This window comes from Felis catus, chromosome F2, assembly GCF_018350175.1.
Source record: "Felis catus isolate Fca126 chromosome F2, F.catus_Fca126_mat1.0, whole genome shotgun sequence".
Lineage (NCBI taxonomy): Eukaryota > Metazoa > Chordata > Mammalia > Carnivora > Felidae > Felis > Felis catus.
This window is the reverse complement of record NC_058385.1, coordinates 74,848,613-74,871,721: the sequence shown is the minus strand read 5'-3', so window position 1 is coordinate 74,871,721 and position 23,109 is coordinate 74,848,613. Positions and strand designations below refer to the sequence as shown.

Sequence of the window (23,109 nt, the reverse complement as noted above, 5' to 3'; positions counted from 1 at the left end):
GGAGGGGGGGGGGAGCGGGCCTGGGGGGCGGGCACTGGGCGGAGGAAGGGGAGGGCCGCGCGCAGCCCAGGCGCCCGCCCCGCTCCGGCGCGCCCCGCTCCCGGCCCCGGCCGGCCAGGGAAGCGGCCCCTCCCCGGCCGCCCGCCGGCCCCTCCCGTTACACCCGGGGGAAGGTGTTCCCGAGACCGCTCCCATCCTCACCCCGCCTCCCCGCTTCCCCGGCTCCAGCCTCCGCCGGCGGAGCTCCACTATGCCAGACAGTTTCGACACTTTGCAAAGACAAAGACCAGAGGGAGGAGGAAGAGGAGGACAGGGAGGGCGAGGAGGAGGAGGGAGAGGAGGACGGCGCGATGTGAGCCGGGAAGGGGGCCAGTGCTCGGGACAACCCCCCCTTTAGTCTCCCCGGAGCCCCTCATCTCCAAAGCCGCCGAAACTCCAGCGTGTCTCCGGCTGCGGTGAGTGAGCGCGCCGAGCCCAGCGCGGCCGGGGTGAGCGGGGGGCTGCGTCCGCCGGAGTTGGGGCAGTTTCGAGTGTGTTCTCCAAGTGGAGGGGCGGTTGCCCGGAGCCGGGAACAGAAGTGGTCGGGAGGGGTCTAGGAGGGCTTGACAGTGGAAGTGGGACTGTAGACCCCGGGCGCCCAGGGGAAGACACGCGTAGGGAGACCCCCCTTCCTTAGCCACGGCGACACCGGGGTCTTCGGGAGAGGGAGGAGGTCCGGGAGGAGGCCGGGGCTCCGGGATCTTTTGCCGTTATTGGAAGAGCTGCTGGGACCTCAGCGGGGAGCCTGCGCCAGGTCTGGGGCAGCGGTCCCCGGGGTGGCCCCAGTGACATTGCACCGGCGCCAGGCTGGAATCTCCCTGGTCCGGGCCGCCAGAGGGCGAAGCCGCCAGCGGGGCCGCCGGTGGGATGAGTCCCCTCGGGGTGGCTGGCTCCGGGGCTTTCGAGTGGAGCGAGGGGCGCGGGGGCCCGCGGAGGCCGCCGGTGATCCGGTCGAGCTGCGGCGGGACAGTGTACGGATCGAGCGTCCAAATCCGCTGCGAGCAGGAGCACATCCGGGAGTTGGCCGTCGCCCCCGGGGACGCCGCCGGCCCACGTTACTCCGGAGACGACCGAGAAGTTGGCGCCCGGGACGCGGCAGCTGGACGTGGCGTGGTGGGCAGGGAGGTATCGGGTGGGTGCAGGGGAGCGTGGCGGGGGTGGTGCGGGTGGCAACTCGAAACTCCGGAGTCCGCCCCAACCCCGTTAGGCGCCGCAGCTGCAGCGAAAAAATCTGACAAAAGTTAGCAACTTGTCTGCGTCTCGTGGGTGTGTGACCTGCGCGGGGCAGGGGCCGCTGTTTGGGAGAGCGCAGGGCCAGGGCAGCGGTGACCCTCGGGCGGAGCGCCCGGATGGGGCTACGGCTAGATTCGGAATCCGGACCGTGGCGCAACTTTGAGCTCCTCCTTTTCGCTGAGCCTGAGTGTGTTTGAGCGTGACCTTGCGGGAGGAAGCGCGGCTGAACTTGAGATGGGGGTTGAGGCTGCGCCCGGGCTGCCTTCAACGTGCCCCGCGGCCCGGTCTCTGGGGACGGGCGTCTGCAGCGTCTGGGTTCCGATCGGCGGCTGGAGCCCGGAGTCCTTCCAGCCTGCTACCCGAAGGTCTCGGTCAGCGCCTGCCACTCGCAGGGCTCGGTGGGGGCGCTCGGCAGGCGGACACGTGCGCGCCCAGAAGTGCGCGAGTGGTGGGGGCTGGGCGGGTCACTGCGTCTCACGGGCTCTGTATGTCCCGCAGAGGGAACCGGCTTCGTCCCTGAGGGCAGCGACCACTTTGCCGAGGGGCCGCATCAGGCAACCGCCTGGCTCTCACGTGTCCCACCTCTAGGGACTCCTGGCTCCTTCTGGCTCACCACCCTCGCGGGTCCCCTCGCCACGAGGATTTGGGCCGAGATGTCCCCTAGGGAGACAGCGAGCGCCCACCGCCGCTAAGGCTGAGCGTGTGTGTTTGGCTGGGGGGGGGGGAGGGGGAGGGGTGGAGGAGTGCGGGGAGAAGGAGATTAGCAGAGAACGAGGTTGTCCAGGAGCGGTAGCCACCGCGCCTGACACACAGTAGGGACTAAGGCTGTTTGAAAAGGCCTCTAGGTGGAAATGTGCTGGCAGGGGCCGGAATGTCCCCTTCTCGCCTTCCCCTCCCCATTTCTACCACCGAATTTACGTTCATCCCCCTAACAAAGGCTTTTAGGCCTCTAGGCGTGCCTTGAGCACCTACTACGCGCGGGGTTCAAAACTGGGCTGTTTAGAAGCTGAGGGCGGAGCCGCCTGGTGTTCCTTCCCTGGAGCTGCGTAAGGGCGCCCAGGCGGTTCGCAAAAGGCAAGGCGCACTGCCCCCTGCAGGCTGCTACGGAGACTGCTGCTTGTGTCCGAGGTGGGGAAGGGGCGCCAGTGACGGCACCTTGCCTGGGCTCCTTGGAGGTACCTTCCTGCACCTCTTCTTCCTTCCCCCAAAGCCATGGCCTGGCTGTTTTCTAAAATTCCGCAGTTGGCTGGAAAGATCGACCAGAGTTCACCATTCCAGCACACTCCCACCCTCCCCGTAGATCCCAGGTCTTTCATCATCTCCGTCTCTGACCTTCGAGCCTGAGACTTGGAGCTCCCAGAATCTCAGTTTTCATATCTGTAAAATGGGGTCATCACTATTACTTTACAAATGTGTTGCACAGAGTTACATAAAATTGTGCGAATACGTGTGCACGTGTGGATATACGCATTCACGCATTCACACTACATCTGCATATCCACATACAGTGACTCAAAGTCTGGGGAGAGGAATCCCATCTTCCAAAATATTTAGTTTTGCTGAACAAATAAATAACAGAACGAGTAGGGGGCCCCTTCCTCTGCCTTTGAACACCTCCACAAGCCTGGCAATGTACTGTCCCTGCATTTTGCCAGTCCAGCCTTTACCACCGGGGCAAGGCGAGGGCCTGGGCCGGAGCAGGATCTTCCCCTCACCTCACTGGGTGGGCAGGCCTGCGGAGGCCTCTTGAGCCCTTGGCTGACGGAGAAAACAGGAAGTGTTGCCAGAAGAAATGGCAGAGGGTTTTTTTTTCTGTTTTGTTTTTTTCTTAGGGGGTGTGGATTCTGCTCAGTGTGGCTCTGAGTAGCCCGCTTGCTGACCTCAGGCCTGTGTTCCCTTTCCGGGGGCAGGCTAGGCATTCCCCCAGCTGGACATACCAGCAACGCTCTGACATCAGGGACTTCCACAGAATCGGCTGTCTGGAGCCTTTGGTCCCCTAGGTATGGTGGGGTGGGTCCGTCTTTGGGCCTGGCAGCGAGGGCTCCTTGCAGATCCTGGAGCCTCAGGGATGTGAGGGGCTCTGTCTCCCCTCTGCACCAAGCAACCCCTAGGCCAGGATATCTCCTGGGGGCAAGTTCTCAGCCGCACCCTCCGCCCCCAGGAAGGGGTGCCTTTGAACCTCCTGGTCAGCTCACCTAGCTTGAGTCCTTTGCTGTGTGTGGCAAGCTGCTGACTCAGAGGAGTTATATTTGGACAGGGCTTTGCCTTACGGGATCTAGACCTTAACCCTCTCCCCAGGCTCCCTCCCACACCATGAAAAGCAACCAAAGTAAAGTAAAACAAATCCACCAGTGATCTCCTTATCCAGCTTCCCAATAAATCCTATATACACAAAGGACAAGCACCACCCTCCCGTGGAAGAGCTGGCCTGGTCACAGAGAATTCTAGAATAAGGCTCACATGCCCTTTGTTAAGTTGTGGACCACACGTGTAATCTTCGCTCCCCCCTTGCAGACCTAAGGCTCTGAGAGCGCTCTTCTCTAATTTGGGCACAGGAGCCCAAGCTTGGGCCCCAGAGGAAGTCCCAGAGCCAGTGCGCAATTGCTTTGTAATTTGGCACCCGTCTGTTCCAGGCTCTGGTCTCAGTTTCACTCTCTGCAAAATGAGAGGCTTGGAGTTCTGCTGACATGGCCTTGGGGCCGTTAAAGGCTTTCTTCATGAAGACAGCCTGTGCCCTGCTTGTTTTTTGCTCCAGCACCGTCCTCAGAACTTTCCGGGCATTCCTGGCATCACAGACAACAGGGCCACCCCGTGCAATGACGCCTCCTTACTCACTGCGAGTGCTCCAGACTCCCAGAGCCCACGCCCGCTTGGTGAAGTCATTCGTCAGCAATTCTCAGCACCGGACATTGAGAGACGCCCCAGAAGTTTCAGACTCCGGGGTCTGAAACTGGGCAGAGCCGAGGTGGCATTTTGAGGGAGCCCCGATGATGTGTATTGCAAACAGGGACCTGGTGACTTCACCAGGACCAATAGGGTTCCCACTCGAGCTGAAAATGTTCATAGAAGTCATTTTGTTCAATATTTTCATATTAATTCAAAAATACTGAAGCCCAGAGGGGAAATCAGGGGACCCTGAGTGACAGAGCTGATCTAGAAACCAGTTGGTCTCATAAACTCCAAATAGGTGAGTGCCCTGTGTTTTCCCTTCCCCCTACCCCCATTCTTTTCCCTGCACTGAAGTCCTTGTTTCCCTCTTGGAAACCCAACATTCCTTGGGAAGCCTGAGGTTTGACTGTTTCTTGGGTCTTGTTGGGTGGATTGTTTTGATTTCCGTTGATCCAACATTTATTAGGAACTTAACTGTGTTCTACTCACCATGCAAGATGCTGGAAATAGAGAGTGGTAAGAACTCTGATCGACCCTTGTTACCATCCCCCAGAGGTCACCGCGTGGCGGGGAGGCGCACGGGTGCACTTGAAGAGTTTGTGGCAGTATGGTTTGCACGGGGCGGGAGCACGCATGTGCCGAGGGAGGGCTGGGACAGAGAAGGGAGTAGATTCCTGTGCCTTGCGGGACCCACAGGGAAGAATTCACTGGGGAGTCAAAGCCCGAATAACTAGGGAAGTCACACCGCAGGAGAGCGAAGGTAGTTTCTTGCCTGCCTAGAACTGGTATCTAATTAACATGGTGTGCGCCTAGTGAGCCCAAGAAAAGTGAAGTGAAATAAAATAACAGGCCGGATGTAGGTCTGTTCCGCGTGGTTCTGCAGAGGTGAGGGAGCTGGGATTTCAGGGCTTCAGTGATTGGGCTCCGTTCCTGCAGTAGGCGTCGATTTCTGGTTTGCTTGGGTGGGATTCATCATTGCCGCTCAGCCAGAATGCAGGTCCCTGAATTGAGATCTTCCAAGGGTTACGGGCACTGCAGTGATGGCCTGTCAAATAGAAAGTGGCTGCTTTGCTTTCGCTTCAAGAAAATACAATTCTGTGCTTTATTTCTCATCCTTGTCCTTAAACTTGATGTCAGAATTCCATGGCTGCGTCGAGAGAGGGGGTTTTAAAAGGCGTGGCAGGCAGGTGGGGGACGGTGCCCAGGTTTTCAGGCACATGACCACATCTAATTGTGTGAGCTCAGGCAGGCCCTGCACCTCGGGGGCTAGGGTTCAAGTGCAGGTGGGTTATCTCAGGACGCACGGTGAGGATTAAAGATCCTGCATGGAAGAGTGCCTGATGCCCCAGCTAAGAGCCTGTGCGGGCGGGTGAGCACAGGAGGTGCTGCTTTCTGGAGGCACCGAATTCAAACAGAGCACTTGGGAAATAAAGGAGTTGACTGAAGGCGGAAAGTTCTGGAAAGCTCATGGAAAAACACTTGACGTACAAGGCTGGTGTTGATGTTAAACGGTTTGTTAATAGCCCCCATTGGAAGAAGCAAGGCCAGACGATGAGGTTACAGGAACAGTGTGCTTTTCTCATTCCTGTGGGTTGTGAAAATAAAAAAATAAAAAAAAAAAACTTTGAAAGTTTTTTTATCCCTAGGGCTTGACACGGGGAATTACCAGGAGCTGGAATATGGGGTGGGGTGGGGGGAGGGCGGTGGGGAAGTGCACGGGTGGGGGTGCGCCGTGCCCTGAGCCCTTCCTGCGTGGCCTGACAGGCTCAGCCGGCAGGTGCGACCTGTGTCAAAGTTGAACACACGCCGAGTGGCCTCGGTCTGTCGGGGTTAACGCTGGGACGAGTGTTGGAGACAGGACTTTGGTGTCAGGATATTTCTTACAGAGTCAAGTGGATCCAGGCGGGGCAACCCCTGGCCTAGGACTCAGGACTCCTAGCTCCTGGGCCTTATCCCATACCGCTGGTTCCCGGCCGAGGACTTAGGTCCATCACCGGACCTCTTGGAGTCTCCTGTTTCCTCAACTGGTAGATGGCCGTCTAGAATTCCCACCCTGCGTGGGACAATTGGGAGGTGCCCCCAGCAGGAAGCCTTGAACTTGCCTTATTGATAATAAATAGAGTCACATCTGCTTTTTAGTAAGCACTTAGGGTGTGCCCGGTACAGCGGCAGGTATTTTGAACAGAGAAGGATTCTGGGTCCCAGTAGCAAACACGCACTCATACACTGAGTGGTGGGTTTACCTGAGCCCAGTTACCACCCCCCCACCGTCTCCTACCCACCCCCCTCGCCCCCCAAGAGGCAGACGGAGGGATGGGTGAGGGGCCCTGGGAGTGTGGCATAGGAGCTGCTAGAAGCCTCTGAAGAAAGCCTGTCTCTTCCACCTGGCAGGGAAGAGCCTGGGAGATAACACTGCCATCTTGCCGAGTCCTGCCTGCCTTCCACAATCCTTGGGGCACCAGGAGCTGAGCCCAGCCAGCAGCCAGAGGCCAGAGAGTTCCTTACTGGGGCCTCTCAGGAGCAGGACCGCCCCGGAGGGTGATCTTGCACTCACCTGCCTTCTCATTTGATTCTGCAGCAGCCGGGGGCGGGGGTGGTCACAAGATTCCCAAAGGACAGAAGCCGGAGGCAGGAGGGGAACTCCCTTACTCCAGGCCCTACCTCTGGGGCAAGCCGGACTTTTAACCCTTGTTCTCTAGTCCCCTAGTAAGATAAAAGAATCAAGTGTAAGATACTATTGGGGCACCCAGGTGGCTTAGTGGGTTAAGCACCCGACTTCGGCTTATCACGATCCCAAGGTTCGTGAGTTCGAGCCCCGTGTCCCAGACCCCGCTTCAGATTCTGTGTCTCCTTCTCTCTGTTTCCTGTTCTCTTTCTCTCTCTCTCAAGAATAAATACACTTTCTTTTTTTAAAGTGCAAGATATTACTATGAAGACCTTTGGGACTTCTGTAGCATCTTTGAAAGAAGCAGAGTAGCCTCAGAATTAAGGTTTTGGTCTGAGGCTTATCACTTACTTCTCAAGGATCATGTTACTTACCTTGTCTGGGTCTCAGTTTCCTCTTCTGTCATGGGGATGATACTCCGTAGAGTTGATGCGAAAAATCAAAGAGTCACTCAACAAATGTTAGCTTTTGTGAACAAAGGTCAAGGTTCAGACATGTGGTTTTGGGGTTGGTGGTGATTCCTCCTGTCCTTTTAAGCCTATGTGATATTCAGATAATACTGTTTGCATGTTTTTATCTTAAAAGTTTTTTCCTTCCAAAAACATCCGGGGATGTTCTTCTGACTCTGCGTATGTGTATGTGTGTACGTATTTTTTTCTCCTGTAAAATATTTAGAAGTTCTCTAACCAAGTCTGATTCTGGAGCCCTTAAGAGAATAAAAAATGACAAGTTAAACAGCCTCAGTCATCCAGAGGTGAGCAGGAAAGGACATTCGTTCCAAATTATTTGGTGGAATTAAAAAAGAGATTGCTAATGACTTTTGGTAGGTCCGCATTTGGGTATGCAAAAAAAAAAAAAAAAATCTTTTTTTTTTTAATTCCACCAGCGACCTTCAAAAAAGAAATCAAACCCAAATGGATATCATTGTGATAGATTTTGCTACATTAAAAAAAAAAAATCCGTTTGAGTCCACATTGAACTAACAGACCAGAGTGGCTAAAAATTCCCTTCATGAATATTTACTTAGCAGAGGGCTCTTGAGAAAAACCCAACCGAAAAAGAAAAAAAAAAAAAAAAGAAAAAAAAAAACCCAAAGCAAACCCAAGCTTCTTCTCTAACTGAGAGGGTGGAATGACTCCAAAATATTGTTTCATGCTCAAAAAGCCTACAACAACTCCACATGAAAGACGAAAATCCATCTAATTGGGCATTTACCTTTTCAGAAATAAAAGGCTCAGTGGAAAGAAAAGAAAAGGAAAGAAGAAAAGAAAACCTCTTTCCTTGGAAGACTAGACTGGAGCCCAAAATAAATCCCTCGAATCGCTTGGCCCAGTGATGCGGGGCCTCGTTCCCCCTCCGTTTCTTTATTGTGCTATTGCGGTAATGGGCTAAGAGAGCTGCTAGCGGTGTGGGAGCTGAAATACCTCTTGAAACCCCTGACCTCTGCGTTCACAGCCATTGGCATCTGCAGCCCTGACCTTATTTGGACTCCATTGCAGCTCCTCTAGCTGCTACCCTGGGATTAGGGTCCTGCCCAGGTTGCAGAGGAAGTGACTTACCCAAGGTCACACGGTCTCTGCAGGCAGATCTCCCATGTGCCCACAGTTACCGACGTGCAAAGCGGGTGGCTCCTGGGAAGGCATAAGCCCACGCCTCCGACACACAACAGCACCAGACAGTGGCCTGGCTGCCCCCTCACTCATCTAACTCAGCCCATCGCTCACAGCCCCCACCCCCGCCCCTCCCACCTTGAATGGTTCAGATGAGTCCGGTGGCCTGGTCAACACAAGGGCATGTGAGCAAAGGCAGATCCCTCGGGTTCCCACGTGCCCGGGGTCTGCCATCAGCTCCTCCACGTTGGCGGGGCCAGGATGCAAACTTGTCATCAGCGACTTGACCCTTCCTTTGATACTGCTTTCCTAGTCTTTATAAAGCAGCCCCATAAAGTCACTGCTTGTATTTCCCCCCTACTCCCGTTTTACAGATGTGGAAACTGAGGCTCCGCGAAGTGAAGCCGCTTGCCCGAAGTCCCACAGCTAGAAAAGTGGCAATTCCTAACTGCTCCGTTTCTGCCCGAAGCCCAAGATCTCAGGCCTCATGTTGTGTAATTCCCAGGATCATCTGGTGTCTCTACATCGGGGGGGCCGGCAAGGGTAGAAATAGACTCCCTCAGAGGTGCAGATATAGAGCACATCGCACGGACATCTGTCCCCAAGCCCGCCCAAGCTGCGTGCCATCCCACCCAATGGCCACGGCAAAGGGACCCAGGTTCCGTAGCCTCTTCTTTGGCGGGAGGGCGGTCCTGATTGTCCTCTGCACGCTGTGTCCCAACGGGTGGGGCTCCAAGGTTTTTTCCCTGCTTCACCATTTGGTGCCGGCTGGATGGGTTTATCGAGCTAACCTTGATAGACTTGCCGGATTTTTCTGCCTCCGTGTCGGACCCTGTGTTGCTGATGGCAAGCACCCTTCCTTTGGGTTGTACTCATACATTGAATTCTGAGATCCCCATGGTGCCTGGGGATTGAGGAAGGTCTGGGAGCCCGCGGGGGTCGGAGACAGGGCTGGGAGCAGCAGGAAGGCTTAATATGAAGCTTGTCACCAGGCATGCAGACCCACCCAGCTCCCCAGGCAGGTGTCTTTGAGCGACCTGCTCCAAGTAAAATGATTAGTAGAAGTTGCTGTTGCAACACTGGAAAATTCCCTTTTAATAACATCTTCACAATGGAGAGAAAGGCCCGGTGTTGTTCTCCTGTCTCGAAAACACCGTTAATCCTACCACCTGGTGGAGAGTCTGATGAATAAAGACCTTTGCTTGGGAAACATACGAGCGGCCACAAATAAGAATGTCCTTGTGGGGGGTATTCCTGGTTGTAGCTAAAGCAAAATCTTAGATTTGAGACCTCAGTCTTCCGGCAAAAAAAGGAAAGTAAAATGAAAAAGGCGAGATTAGAAGCCAGCGAGGTGGTGCTCCCCCACCTACCAGAAATTTCCAGTGAAAATCACGCCTTTCGGAGTGGTTTGAAGAATTGGTTCCGACGTAGTTTTTCTGTCTCTACCGATGACAGGGAACAAACTGAACTAAGCAAAAACTATCTGTGAACTCTAGGATCATACAAATTAAACTGATGTCTCTACCAGGCCAAACGTCCGAACAAGGTGAAAGAATTTACTGGCCCCGGAGATAGCTTTGAAGGGCAGAATATCTCCGCATCGTTGGGAATCTGCCCTGGGGTGAAGTAAAGGAGGTTTCTCCTTTTCTCTGAGCAGGAGCCACAGTGTCAGAAGCTGTGACGGGTTCCGGAGCCGGGGCCCGGGGGGGGGTGGGGGGTGGGGGGGGAGGAAGGTGTGTTTGAGTAGATTGAATGATAACACATTACAGCCGTTGCACGTTTATAGAGCATGAAACAAGAAGGAATTGTAAAATCCCAGCATTTGCAAAGAGGCTTAGCAGTGCCCTTGTTTAACCTTCCCCTATTCCAAGATTTCAATTATTCATCTACTGAGTCATTCATTGATTCGCTCAATAAAGGTACTGGCTCTGCCGCGTCTTAGCTGTGTGACCTTGAGCGAGTTGCCTAACCTCTCTGTGCCTCCATTCCTCATCAATAAAATATGGGTAATAGTACCCACCTCCCAGTAGGTACTAAACGAGCACTAAATGAGTTGGTACTTAGTGTTTAGAACGGTGCCCTGCAGAGTGCCCACTCGAAGTGCTTGCTTTGGTCGTCATGATCCTTGTTCAAGTGTAGAAACCCCTTGCACGGTGTCCCGGGAATTGTTTCCTCCCTTCCACCCTCCCCTGTGGTTGTTCTGTGTCTGCTCGAACACCGCTAGCGATAGACGAGATCCGTGCCCCACGCAGTGACCCTTTGCTCTCTGGTCACCTCTATGGATTAGGAAGCTCTTTGCCACACAGACCTTCCAGCCGTGGAGGGCTTCCTGGAGGAGGTGACGGGGTGCAGCTCTGGGGCTGTCCGAATTTAAGGCTGAGAAGTGGTCTGGGCTTATGAAGCTTGGGGGTGGCACTGGACCCCGGAGGCACCTAAGACTTTGACATGACATTTTAGATATTCCCTGCCCCCTACTTCACAGCTAAGCAGACAGAGGGCCAACCTGTGTGATTCCTCAGCCCGTTAGCGGGCAAAGCCGGGGCGGGAAGCCAGCCCGCAGTTCACAGCTGCCAAGTCCTGCCTTTACCGCTGGGTTTCTGCCCGACTTGGGAAGCTCGGGGTGTCCTAGAGAGCGAGCCTCCCTTGTCCTCCCCAGGCCAGCAGCCAGGGACCCCAGCGGCCGGGTCTCCTACGTGACCCCCTGCGCCAAACCCTCTCTGCTGCTCTGTTGGCACAGTGCTTACACCACAGCCTCCCAGACCACCCCTGCCCACGGGCTCCTGTAGACCTCCCTCTGAGCAAGGCTGGGTTGCATTTTGTGAATTCTGGCGGCCGTCTGCCCTTTTATCCCTCCGGAGTTTCTGCTCAGGAAATACCGCGTTCTGGACATTTCGGGCTCATTTAACGTTCTAACCAGGGCTCTGCGGTCATTATTGTTATCAGTGTTTTGACAGTTGGGAAAGCTGAGGTTCATTAAAGTTGGCCGTTGGGCCTAAGGTCCCCCAGGTTGAGTCGAGCGGGGGTTGGGGGGGGCTGTTACACCCCCCCCATCTCGCGTCACCAGATCCTGCTGTGACACACCCACGTGGCAGACGTTTCCTGGGTCCAGTGTGTCTGGTCTGACCGCCCGCACTCACACACCCCTGCCAACCTGCCCCCCACCTCCCTTCCCTTCCCTTTGTTCTGAAGAATCAGATAAGAGGCCAAAAGAACAAAGCCCCCCCTCCCCCCCACTTCACCAAGCCATATTTCAAAGGGCTATAAATAGGACGGTTAATGGTGGCACTCCAGGTCACATTCAGCTCGGACAGACTCTGAGTGACGCCAGCCCTGTCCTCTGGCTCAAGGTTTCCATGGTCGGCACAACTTTGCTTTCTTCACTTCCTTCCCTTTTTCTTTCTCCCCCCCACCCCCGCCCTCCTTCTTTCCCCTCGTCCACAAACTGTTGTTCACAAGTACATAGTTGTGCCTCCCTAATTAGGCCGCCGTTGCCTGGAAAACAGACCCAGGCGTCTTATTTCACAATCCCTCCTAGATCTGAGCGCGATTCTGGGCGGTACAGAGAAGCCGGGAGGCCCAGAGGAGGCTGCTAGGCCTCCAGCGTCTGTCTCCCTGCTCTGAAGGCGAATTCAGGTTCCCCAGCGAGGAAGGCCGAGGGGACACCTCCGGGAAGGCCTGGGGCCGGAGGGGGCGGCGAGGGCCAGGAGAACACGGGCTCCGGGGCAGAGTGTGGGGGCCACCGTTTGTCATCTCTGAGACTGGGGCAGGTGACTTCCATGTCCGAGCCTCGGTCTTCCCAAGGGTGCTCTGTGGCCGCACCACCCATCTTCCTGGCTGGGAGTTGGGCTCAACAGAACAGGAGAGGACGGGGCATGGGGGAAAGCCCCAGAGAACAGACAGTCTTGAAGCTGGAAGACGGTGGGATCTGGTGACAGTGGCAGTGAGGGTGGAGAGAGCCAGCGCCCAGGGGACCTCATGGAGGAACCCCGAGACGGAAGCAGGGCACCCCCCCCCCTTCGTGTGCTTGGAGGAAGCGGGTTGTAAGAGAGGAAAATGGCAAGATTGCGGTTTGGGGGTTCTGAGCAACCTTCAATTTTTCATAGTGAGGTACGACCGAGGTTTCTTTACCTGCTTCTAGAAAGAGGCGTAGCCAGACCTGCGTTGTTGGAAAACCAACTGACTGAGGCTCGCGGCGGATGGGAGGGAGGGGCCCGGTGCTCGCGGGAGTGACGGCCAGCCGTGTTTGGGGTGTTTGCCTCGGGTGAGAAGTTCCCACGTGTTTATTTCTCTGGGCTTGGAGAACAGACTGAACTCGGTGCTGAGAACCAGAAGCTGAAGCCGCTGCAGAGCTGGGCGCCACCGATGATGTTAGGGAGCCCAGAGCAGAGGGGCAGGCCAGTGAGCCGCCCCAGCCTCCCCCCGCCCCCGCCAGCTCACACATCTGTGGGGTGTGAGGTGGGGAGACGACCTTCTAGAGCCCAGCCTGGCCAGAAGGCGAGGAGACGGGTCTGTGTACGAGGCGACCCTGACTTTGAATTGCACCTCTGCCCCTTGCCGAACCTGCGGCCTTGGGCAAACGACCTAATGCTTTCAGAGCGTCAGTTTCCACATCTTTGAAATGGGGGTCAGCCTGCCCCCGGCCACCAGAGGACTGCTGCGCAGACCGAAGGAAATCACGCGCACAGGCTGCTTAGCCCGCTGCTGGCCTCGTCGTCCACATCCGTCCATTCGCTGTGGGTAATCATAACGTCTCCCCGAAGCTGCCAGACCAGCGCCTGGCCTCCGAATTCAGAAATCCACTGGGTCGGAGAAACCGCCCCCAGCTGAAGCCCTGTCAGAGGGGGAGGGGACGCATGAGAGGACAGCCCTCCCAGGACAAGCGTGTGTACTTCCTGCCGGGTACAGTGCCCTTCCTGCCAGCCCGCCAGGCCGAGCCGGCTTCCTCAGCCCCTGGGCCGCGAGACGGGGGACACGGCTGCCTCAGGAAGGGGCCGCTCAACTCCTCTACCCTGGAGCCGGCCCAGGCACCCGTGGCTCCCCTGCCCTGCACCCTGCTCCCAGCTGGCCAGCAGCCCTGCTCTGGGTACCCGGCTCCTACTCCAGGCGTTTCTGGGTCGTCTCACTGCCCAGCTTCTGATCCGTCCCTGCACCTGCCTACATCTGGGTCGCCCGTCCCCGTGGCAGACAGATCTGGCCGTCTCTGTGTTCATCGCACTCTCCACGGTCGTGATCATCGTGTTCCGGACAGGAACTCGGATTAAGAAACCACCCACTTGTGCGCTGACAGGCTCCCCCTGGGGTGCAGGGTGGCGCGGCTGCCCGCTGTGTGCCCGCACCCCTCCCCACTGGGCGGGCTCCTCACGGGCACAACCCAAGAGTGTGCTGTGGTCCCTGCCAGGGCCGAGCAGCGAGCTCGACGGGCGCACCGGAGGCTCAGTGAGTGCCATCGTGAACTACGCCGTGCTAGGCAGGGTAGGAATTGGCTTATCACTCGGCCTCCGGTCTTGACTGCGGCCTTGAACGAGTTGCTTAGCCTCTTCAAGCCGCCAGGTACTCGTCCGCAAAATGATGCAAATAATAGTTCACATGACATCCTTGTGAAGATTAGCAGAGCGTTGGAGAACACAGGGCTTAGTTTGGGAAAGTGCCCGTGGGCCATTACAAGTGGTCTCGGAGGCGCTCACTACTGCGAGTTTTACTTCATTGCCGTTGTTGTTAAAGCGATTTCATGTTGCTTTTTATCCGCTTGTTTCGCAGTAGAGCCTTGCAAAGTAGCGGAAGCAGGTGCGGTGTCCGTTTTACTAAGGAGCAAACTAAGGCTCAGAGAAAGGCCGTTTGTCTACAGTCACGCAGCCTGGCTTGACCGGCCTCTCCTGGTCTGTCGCACCTCCGGCAGCAAGGCACATTATTTTGGAGTATGACATGGCCACCGGCCTCTGGGAACAGACTCCTGTACCTTCAAAGGGCAGCAATATTACTCAGCGGGGCCCAGTGTTCACAGTTATCCGGATCATCACTTCTCGCGTGGAGGAGAAAGCCATGATTTATTAAGCAAACCGGCCGCCCTCCTCCAGGGGTGATGCAGAGTTTTGCCTCCAGCCCCCTCCTCTGCTCCCCAAAGAAACAAAATCAGAGAACAAAACCCCCTGACGAGATGTATCGTGTTCTATTGCATGATGGGAAGGAACGTCAAAAAGAACGTCAGGGGGCTCGCCGATGGTGATGCTGTTAAGGGTAAAGAAGGAATGACTTATGGGCCCTCATCTCCCACGTAGCAGATAGAGTTGGTGGACGTGTTTCTTGCTTCCAGATCTCCTGGTTTAAACCCAGCATTTGGCTTCTGAGGGCCTGGGCCGGGAGCGGCTACCAGTTGGATGGATAGAAATGAAAGGGCGAAGGCCTGGGAGAGGAAGGGTAGGGAAGCACGTGGAAGGGTAGGGAAGCACGTGGAACGTAGGGAGATGCAGGAGGGCAGGGTGCTGCGGGAAGAGAGCCACCTCGGAAGAGGTTTTCGGGGCGCGTGTTGAAAAGCAAAGGCCAGGAGAATCTCCGTGCATAATAGCTAGGCTGCTCCCTGGGACCAGCAGGTGCAGAGTGGGGTAGTTACCTTCTCTGCGCGCTTAGCGCCCCCAGTTGTGTGTCAGGAGCTGAGACACGGAGGCCACGGAAGGTGGGCGACACCTGGGGGACAGCTGTAGTTTGGAAAAGCCGCGCAGTTGCAAGCTCGCCAGGTCGGGGCCAGGAATCCCGCGCAAACGAACGAAGGTAGGCACAGCAAGCCGCGGGTGCCCGACGGCAAGGTGGCTACCCCAGCTTGGAGTGTGGAAGGGAGCACGTTAAAGAAAACATCTCGGACGGGTGACACGTGAATGTTTCTGTTCGTTCTCTCACTCAGGAAACAGGAACTGACTTTGTCCCACGCGGTAAGCCGCGTGCCAGGTGGTGGTGGCGGAATGACATGTAGCACGGGCACACCTGTGACCCCAGGGAGTTATCAGGCCAGTGGCGCATGCTGTTTGGGAGCGCAGGGAATTCTGGGCAGCGGCGGGGACTGGCCTCGTCGAGGCGGCCGGCAAAGCTGTCCCTGGGAAAGGCCGTCGATACTGAAATCCAGAGAGCGTGTGGACAGCACAGAGGGAAAGAGGGCGCTGCCAGCTGGTGATGGGAGGGAGGAAGGTCGGGGTTGCAATTTACACGGATCCCTCCGGGGGCTGCCAAGAGCAGGGAAAGGCATCAGAGGAGGTGGGAAAGGCAGGTCCCGTCAGGAGGCCGGGGCAGTGAGCAGCTCACCTTAATTCTTCTTTCAGACAACAGGGGCTGAAAAGAAAAGTTCCATCCCGGGCGCTTGCACTTGCTGTGACACTGAGCCCCAACTGCTGTGGCTCGGGCCACTTCGCGTGTCGTCCGTGGCCACATCCCGCCCCCTCAGCGAGCTCCAAATAGAATCTATTTATTGTCAACACCAGGCGCCTTTAGACAAATCGTGGGTCAGTCTGTAACTAAATCCTGTTGACCTTACATCGAAAATAGCTCTTGAACCTCCCATATCTCCTTTATCCCACAGCCCTGCCTTAGTTCTGGCCCTCCTCCTCTCTGGGAATCACCCACACAGGCCGATCTTTCGTTTTATTATCGTGATGGTTAAAGAAAAAAAAAATGAAACCCAAGTTAGTTAACATATAGTGTAATAGTGATTTCAGGAGTAGAGTTCAGTGATTCGTCTCTCACATATAGCAACCCCAGTGTTCATCCCAGCAAGTGCCCTCCTCAATGCCCATCCCCCATTGACCTGTCTTTGTAAGTTGCAAGTTGATCGTGTTTTATGACCGTTGCCGGCAGTGTAAAGCTTACTTAGTGATTGCATCCGTGAGCTTTCCCTGCGTAACAAGCAGCTCCAAACCTTAGTGCCTTAAACAGCAAACACTTGTTATCTCTCCTGAATCTGTGGGTTGACTGGATGCTCCTTGTGGTCCTAGCAGCTTGGCTGGGACTCAGTGACGTGGTCCACGCACTGGGGGGGGGGGGGGAGCTGGGCTGGCTGGCATGCCTGGGGCCTCTCCCATGGTGTTTGTCCTCCTCCAGGGGACCAGCTCAGGGGCCAGTGTGGCCCCAGAGTGATTCCTAGCAGCGAGGAAGGGGAAGTTTTGGGCACAAGCGCCTTTGAAGCTTTTCGTCTTTTGTTATTGGCTCACTGGCTAAAGCAAGTGACATGGCCAAGTTCGGATTCAGAGGGTGGAGAAGTGGACCTCAATTCACGTGGGGAGAGGGAGCAAAACCACTCTGCAAAGGAGCGTGCGTACACGGTGGCCGGAGCAGATGGGAGGGGCCGTTACCGGACGCACGTGTCCTGGCGGCTAAGAGGAGGACAGTAGAACCAGACAGAATGGGGGTGTCCCCTTGGGGGCCGCCCTCTACCCCTTACTGCCTTTGTCATCTTGCTCAGGGTTGCTCCCAGGAGCTCTCCCAGCTCCAGCTGCCCATCCATTGAATGGGAATGATCCTGGAGATCCCAGGGATTTCGTGAGACAACGTGTGGTCGGTACATCTCTCAGTGCTTGGGGCACAGTAGGAACTCAACTGAGGGTCTCTGTTCTTACTCAAGGGTGAGGCCTTCCCAAACCATCTCCCACCCGGCCTCCCCGGTGCATCCTAGCCCTGATCTCACATACATTTTTCTTTTATCGTCTTCCTCAGAGACCCTTTCCCCAACCCTGTTCTTTTTGCCAAAAGGCGTTTCACTTGAACAAGGAGCAGCTGAAACGACCCATCTGGCCTCCTACTGGGTTGGTCATTTCTCCCTTCGCTCTGCCAAATATCATTCACGTCCTTGTATCGTGTTGCCATGAGATGCTTATTTATTTTTCTGTCCTCTCCACCAGCCTGAGCTTCTTAAAGGTGTGAACTATGGTTTACTCACCTTTCTCTGGTGCTTGGCTGTGTGCACTGAACGGGATAGGTGTTTCTTTCAAAAAAATACTTGATGTATAAATCACTGGGCGGGTGTGTGGGGCAATGGGCAAGTGGCTTTTAATCGTCCTGAGTCATTTTCGAAAGACCACGAATGAGCAAAATGTCAAAAATGACTTCAGCTTTTCTCCTCTTCCTCTTCCCTTCCAGTTGGGACCGTTTTCAGACTCCACCTTTCTGACCCGGAAATGCCAGAAGTGATCATCATCGCCAGGGGCTGTGGCGAGCAAACGTTTTGAGCTTTGTGGCCAGGACCGGAAGTGGACATTCCCTGGGCATACTTAGGTAAATGACTGCCCTCTTCCCCTTGCATGAGTGAGAGGTATTGTCTTTTCTGGTTTCTTCCGTAGAATAATCTTGAGTCGCGGAGGAGAGATGTCTTGTCTTGATCTCTTTATAATTTGGCCTGCCCTCCCCGGGGACATTCCGTTAAGAGGGAAGGCTTTCTCCTAAAGGGAAAAATGTAGGACCGTGAGGATGTCAAGTGACCTCTTTTTCTTGAAAGGAAAGCCTTCTGTGTTTTTATTAAGCAAGTACTTAAAAGCTGGATTGGGAACAGCCTCGTATGACCAATGCCTGCCATCTCAAAGAAGGTCTGTGCTGGAGCGAGCATCAGCAAACAACTATGACCCACAGGACAAAACTGGCCTGGCCATTTTTTATAAATAAAGTTTTATGGGTACCCAGCCACACTCCTTCCTCTGTTCAAGTATGTCTGTGGTTGCTGTCACAGCACACCAGCAGTGGTGACAGAGGCTGTGTGGCCTGAGAGCCTGAAATATTTAGTCTGGTCCTTAATGGAAAAAGCGTGCCAGGCCCTGGACTAGAGTTAAGCTGTCCGCAGGTAGCCACTCCATATACAGCTATTTAAATGTGCATTCGTTAAACTTAAACAAAATTAAAAATTCAGCCCTCACTCAACACTGACCACATTTCAAGTGCCCAGTAGCCACATGTGACCCATGGCTACCATTTTGGACTGTGCACATTGAGAACGTTTCCATCAGTGAGGAAGGCGGGCTTGGGGAAACTTTGATCGCCCTGCCCTGGGCTGTCTCTCTTCGACCTGCCAATGTTTAACTCAGCTTGGATATCATGGCAGCCACTGTGGAAGAAGGAAGGTTGGTGCATGTATTTGCGTGTGTGTGGCTGTTCTATATGATTATTGGTGAGGACATCTATATCTGTGTCTACCTGCCTTGTCTATAAACATGGAATTACTTTTAAAATTTCTTTGGACAGCCAGCCTGTGGTTGCTGTATATAATTCCATGTAAAAACTAAGCCGCTTGGACCTTAGGATTTATCGGTTTTATATATACAAATAGGTTGATACAAATATGAGCCTATCTGTGGTCGTAGGAAGGTCAGACACAGTATGGGGTCTCCTGAAAAGGGGAAGAAGCAATGGCCATAGTGTCTCCATAGGCTGAAGATAGGGGCAAGGGAGGTGAGAAATGAAGAGAGGAGGAAAATGAGCTAAAGGTATGATTTCTGTGAGTCTTGAGAGAATGAGGAGTGATGGGGACAAAAGATGATAGGGAAAGGACTGTGGGTTTACTTTTAAAGAACGTGTTACACACATTAATGATGATTGGGACCTTATCACATCCCAGAAATGGTCTGAGCACAGAAGACCCTTGGGGAGAAGCTTGGACTTGGCAATAGTCCCGCCATCTTGGATGGGTCAGGACTGGGGGTATAATAGGAGGTTCCTCTTATCGAATAAGGCAGTGCAGTGCAGAATAAGAGGCCCAGTCACTGAGATGCCCAGTGTTTACGGATGGGTCTGAAGAGGGAACAGAAAAGAAACCCTAGGTATCCCGGAGGTCTATAGGCAAAGGCCCTAGGTTGTGTCTTTAGGAGCTGGGCTTAGTCGACCTTGGGTTGCCCAGGAACTAGCAAGAACAAAGCAGAGATTCGGACGATGGCAAAAGATTGAATTGATATGTGTCCGTATGTGTAGATCTGAATGGGCCCTACCTCTCTTCTCTTGGTTGGTTTTCAAACTCAGCACCGTTGCAGGTGAGGGCTGGAAGCACCTGAAACGGGTGTTTCCATAACGGACCTTCAGACGATGGAGTTGAATGCAGATATGAAGTAATTAGAAGTCACAGTAAGAAAAGGTATTGAGTTTTGTGTAGTTAGTATCAAGCACATCAGGGATAACAGGGGTGATGGTGATGATATTGACAGTGATAATATCATCTATCCATTTTCAGCTTATTATGTGCTGGGTACACTGTTCTGGTAACAATAATATTATAAGAGTTTCAGATTATTGTGCTAAGCACTATATTCACTTTTTCTCAGTATGTGAACCCAGGGTATTCTTTTCAATTGATTTTTTTTTCAATTACTTTGTCTTGATATAATTGCAAATTTACAGATAAATTGCAAAAAACAGCCCCCAAAGATTCCCGGGGACCATTCACTCGGATTCCTTAAGTGTTAACATTTTAGGGGGCGCCTGGGTGGCACAGTCGGTTAAGCGTCCGACTTCAGCCAGGTCACGATCTCGCGGTCCGTGAGTTCGAGCCCCGCGTCAGGCTCTGGGCTGATGGCTCGGAGCCTGGAGCCTGTTTCCGATTCTGTGTCTCCCTCTCTCTCTGCCCCTCCCCCGTTCATGCTCTGTCTCTCTCTCTGTCCCAAAAAAAATAAATAAACGTTGAAAAAAAAATTAAAAAAAAAAAACATTTTATTATTTTTGTTCTATCCTTTCCTGTCTCCATTTTTCCCTAAAATCAGAAAATTCTTACAATGACGATACAACTGAGGCAGAAACTTAACATTGACTTGCTACTATTATCTGATCCTTAGGCCTTATTCAGATTTCAGCACTTGCCCTCTGCGAGGTCCTTCATAGCAAAAGAAAGCCCATTTGGTATGTGCCCTTCTTGGAAAACTTCCTTAGTCTTACATTTCGTGACATTTTTGACATGTTCAAGCCAATTATTTTTCAGACTCTCCCTCAGTGTTTGATGCTCCCTCGTGATCCGATTTAGATTTTATGCTTTTGCCAGGCATCCCACAGAGCTCGTGGGGTGTCCTGAAGGCCTCACATTGGAAGGCTGATGCTGGGCTGTCCCATTCCTGCATTGTTGGCTTTATCAGTTGGTTAAGGATGGAATCAGCAGTTGGTCAAGGAGCCTTGGATCCTTTCGGTGGAGAATGGCATCTAGAAATATCCTCTGGTCACAAGATGTGTCCATTGCTACTGAGGGAGCATTGCCTCTAGGCCCTCTGAGCAGGCAGAGCTGAGAAATGGGCAGTGTGTGTGTGTGTGTGTGTGTGTGCACGTGTATACATATAGATTTGTCATACATATACACACATCCGTATTTATAGACGTGTGTATACACATCTGTATATACACCCGTATACGTCATATGTATGTGAATATCCATACATAGGTACATCATCGAGATCGTTTCTAAATCAACTGATGTATTAAAAACACCACGAGTGCACACGGGAGATGCTGGCTACAACGTTCTTGATATCCACATCTGTCTTCCTGACGCTGAACAGTCACCCAGGCCCAGTGCCAATACCACAGACCATCCCATTTATTAAACTATGGATCAGGCCCTGTTCCAAACTCTTCCCTTACCGTGACCGCTCATAACAGCCCAGTGGCCCACGTACGGATGAGGAAACGAGAAAGGAGAATTAACTTACGCAAAGCGACACGGCTGGTAAATGTGGCAAGTTTACAGCGGGTGCCTGTTTGCCTGTTGGCACTGGACCAGATGGCCGGGGGAGACCCCGCTGCCTCGGATGAAAAGCCGAGCCAAAGGCGGGGCAAGTGTTCGTCCCCGTGGATCCAAGACCGCTGACACCCAGAGCAGCAGGAAGGCCACAGCACGGTGGTGGTCACTTCCTTCACTCCCCAGGAAATGTTTACAGGCGGCGTCCCTGACGGAGTCGCGAAACACACAACAGGGTGTGCAGAGATGCACATGGGCGCAGGAGCGTGCAGCCGTGGGGGACTGTGTGTATGTGTGCACGAGCGTTTTCGTGGGGGGAGGGGTGTTGTGTGGCTGCTCTCCTGGGCTTGCAAAGACCTTGATCAGGTTGAGGGTGTGAATGCGGAAGTGGGCGTCTCCGGGGGCGAGGGCATTTCCTGTCTTGCAGTAGGGGTATTCCTGGCCCAGTTGCTTAAGCTCAGAGGCTTTTGTATCCCTAGCTCCCAGCAGGACGATTGTAGGTTGTGAATTTGACGAATGCCAGTGTGAATAGCGTGTGCGTTAACAACGATGCCTGAGCTCTTTCTATGTGCCAGGCGCTGTCCTGGGCAGACAAAGGGAGCTCACGTTCTAGCAGAGAGTGGGGAAGAGGAAGAGACTGGCAGTAAGCAGGCACCTAACCATGCGGGCGGCAGGGCGGGGGGACAGGTGGGACAAGTGTAGGATGCTGGTCCAGGAGGAGCTGTCGGTGGAACCCAGTGACACCGCCCAGAGGAGAGCACAACAGTGAAGGTGAGGAGGCCCCCGATCAGAGGACCCACGGGGACTCCTCCCTGGCGTTCGCTCTGGAAAGCCAGGCCCGTTTGCTCCAGTGTATCTTTTCAGGCTCGAAGAGCCATGTAAGTGGGCATTATCCCTCAGGACTCAAGCATTTCCTCCAAAAACATAAATGTTATCAGCGGGCCCAGAGGCGGACTGGAGGCGAAGGCAGCCTCACTAGATAAGAGGCAGTGTTGGTGGTCAGAGATACGTACAGCAGTGAGACCCAGATGGAATTTCTATTGCTGATAACCTTTAAGAGAAGAGCAACGGTTGGGGAACAGGGGCTGTTCCCCTGGAAGAGAGGAGACCCGGGGGCCCCGGCTTTGAGCCTCTGAAGACTGGCCAGCACCTTGTACCCGACGATTTTAAGGAGGGCGTCCTAGCGGAGTGAGTGGAATTAGCAGAGAGGTTTCGGTTCGGGCTGTGTTTTTCCTTCCTTCTCATCCATGCGTTCGTTCGTTCATGCATGCATGCATTCATTCATTCATTCATTCATGCAGCAGAGGCTCTGGGTCCCTGGCACTATGCCAAGCACCCAGCCGGGGTGACGGGTGGGGAGGGAGGACAAAAGGGGAAGACGAGAGCTCTGTCCCTTGAGATATTAATACTTTCATGGGAGAAGCAGACAAATGAACAAGTCAAGAGTGTGCGCACTTTCAGTTTGGAGTGTGGGGAGGCCTGAAGCTAAAACAATTTGGGAGTTCTCTTTGAGAAATAACGATACGAATTATGAGTTGCAAGTGAAAGACAAGCCCCAGCTAAGTGGGATGCTGCCAGGGGCTGGGGCTTAAGCTTCCCGGGGCCGGGACCTCCTGCGGCGTGGGTGAGAGTGCTCTCTCTCCCGGGGTACCCGGAGCACAGGGGGTGCCTTACAGCAGGAGGCTGGACAGAGCTCGGCGGAAAGGCTGGGTCCTTAGGTCCCCCAAGCCCTTGTTCTTGGGCTACTCCGTTAGGGCTAAAGACCTTTCTCTTCTTAGACTTTCAAAGGCAATTTCCTTGCCATCTACAAGGGATCTGTCTACCTTATGATCCCACTTCCAGGACTGTGTTCTAAGGAATCACCTGAACTTCACGCCAGAAGGTCTGACTGCGGGTCACGTGCTCTTCTAAGAGCCCTGCGCATTGACACGTTTAACCCCCCCACAGCCACCCTGGGGGGCTCCCTGCTCTGTTTCACCAGAGATGGGACCAGACCG

At 54.2% G+C, this 23,109-nt stretch overlaps 1 protein-coding gene across 1 annotated transcript in view; it reads left to right on the top strand.

Moving 5' to 3' along the window:
• The first annotated feature begins 94 nt into the window (after nt 1–94).
• The window catches only part of ST3GAL1 (ST3 beta-galactoside alpha-2,3-sialyltransferase 1), a 96,320-nt gene continuing 73,305 nt past the window's right edge, over nt 95–23,109 (top strand). The window contains exons 1-2 of the mRNA XM_045050132.1: nt 95–455; nt 17,554–17,688. The gene's annotated coding sequence lies outside the window, so the exon portion shown is untranslated. The remainder of the gene's footprint in view (nt 456–17,553; nt 17,689–23,109) is intronic.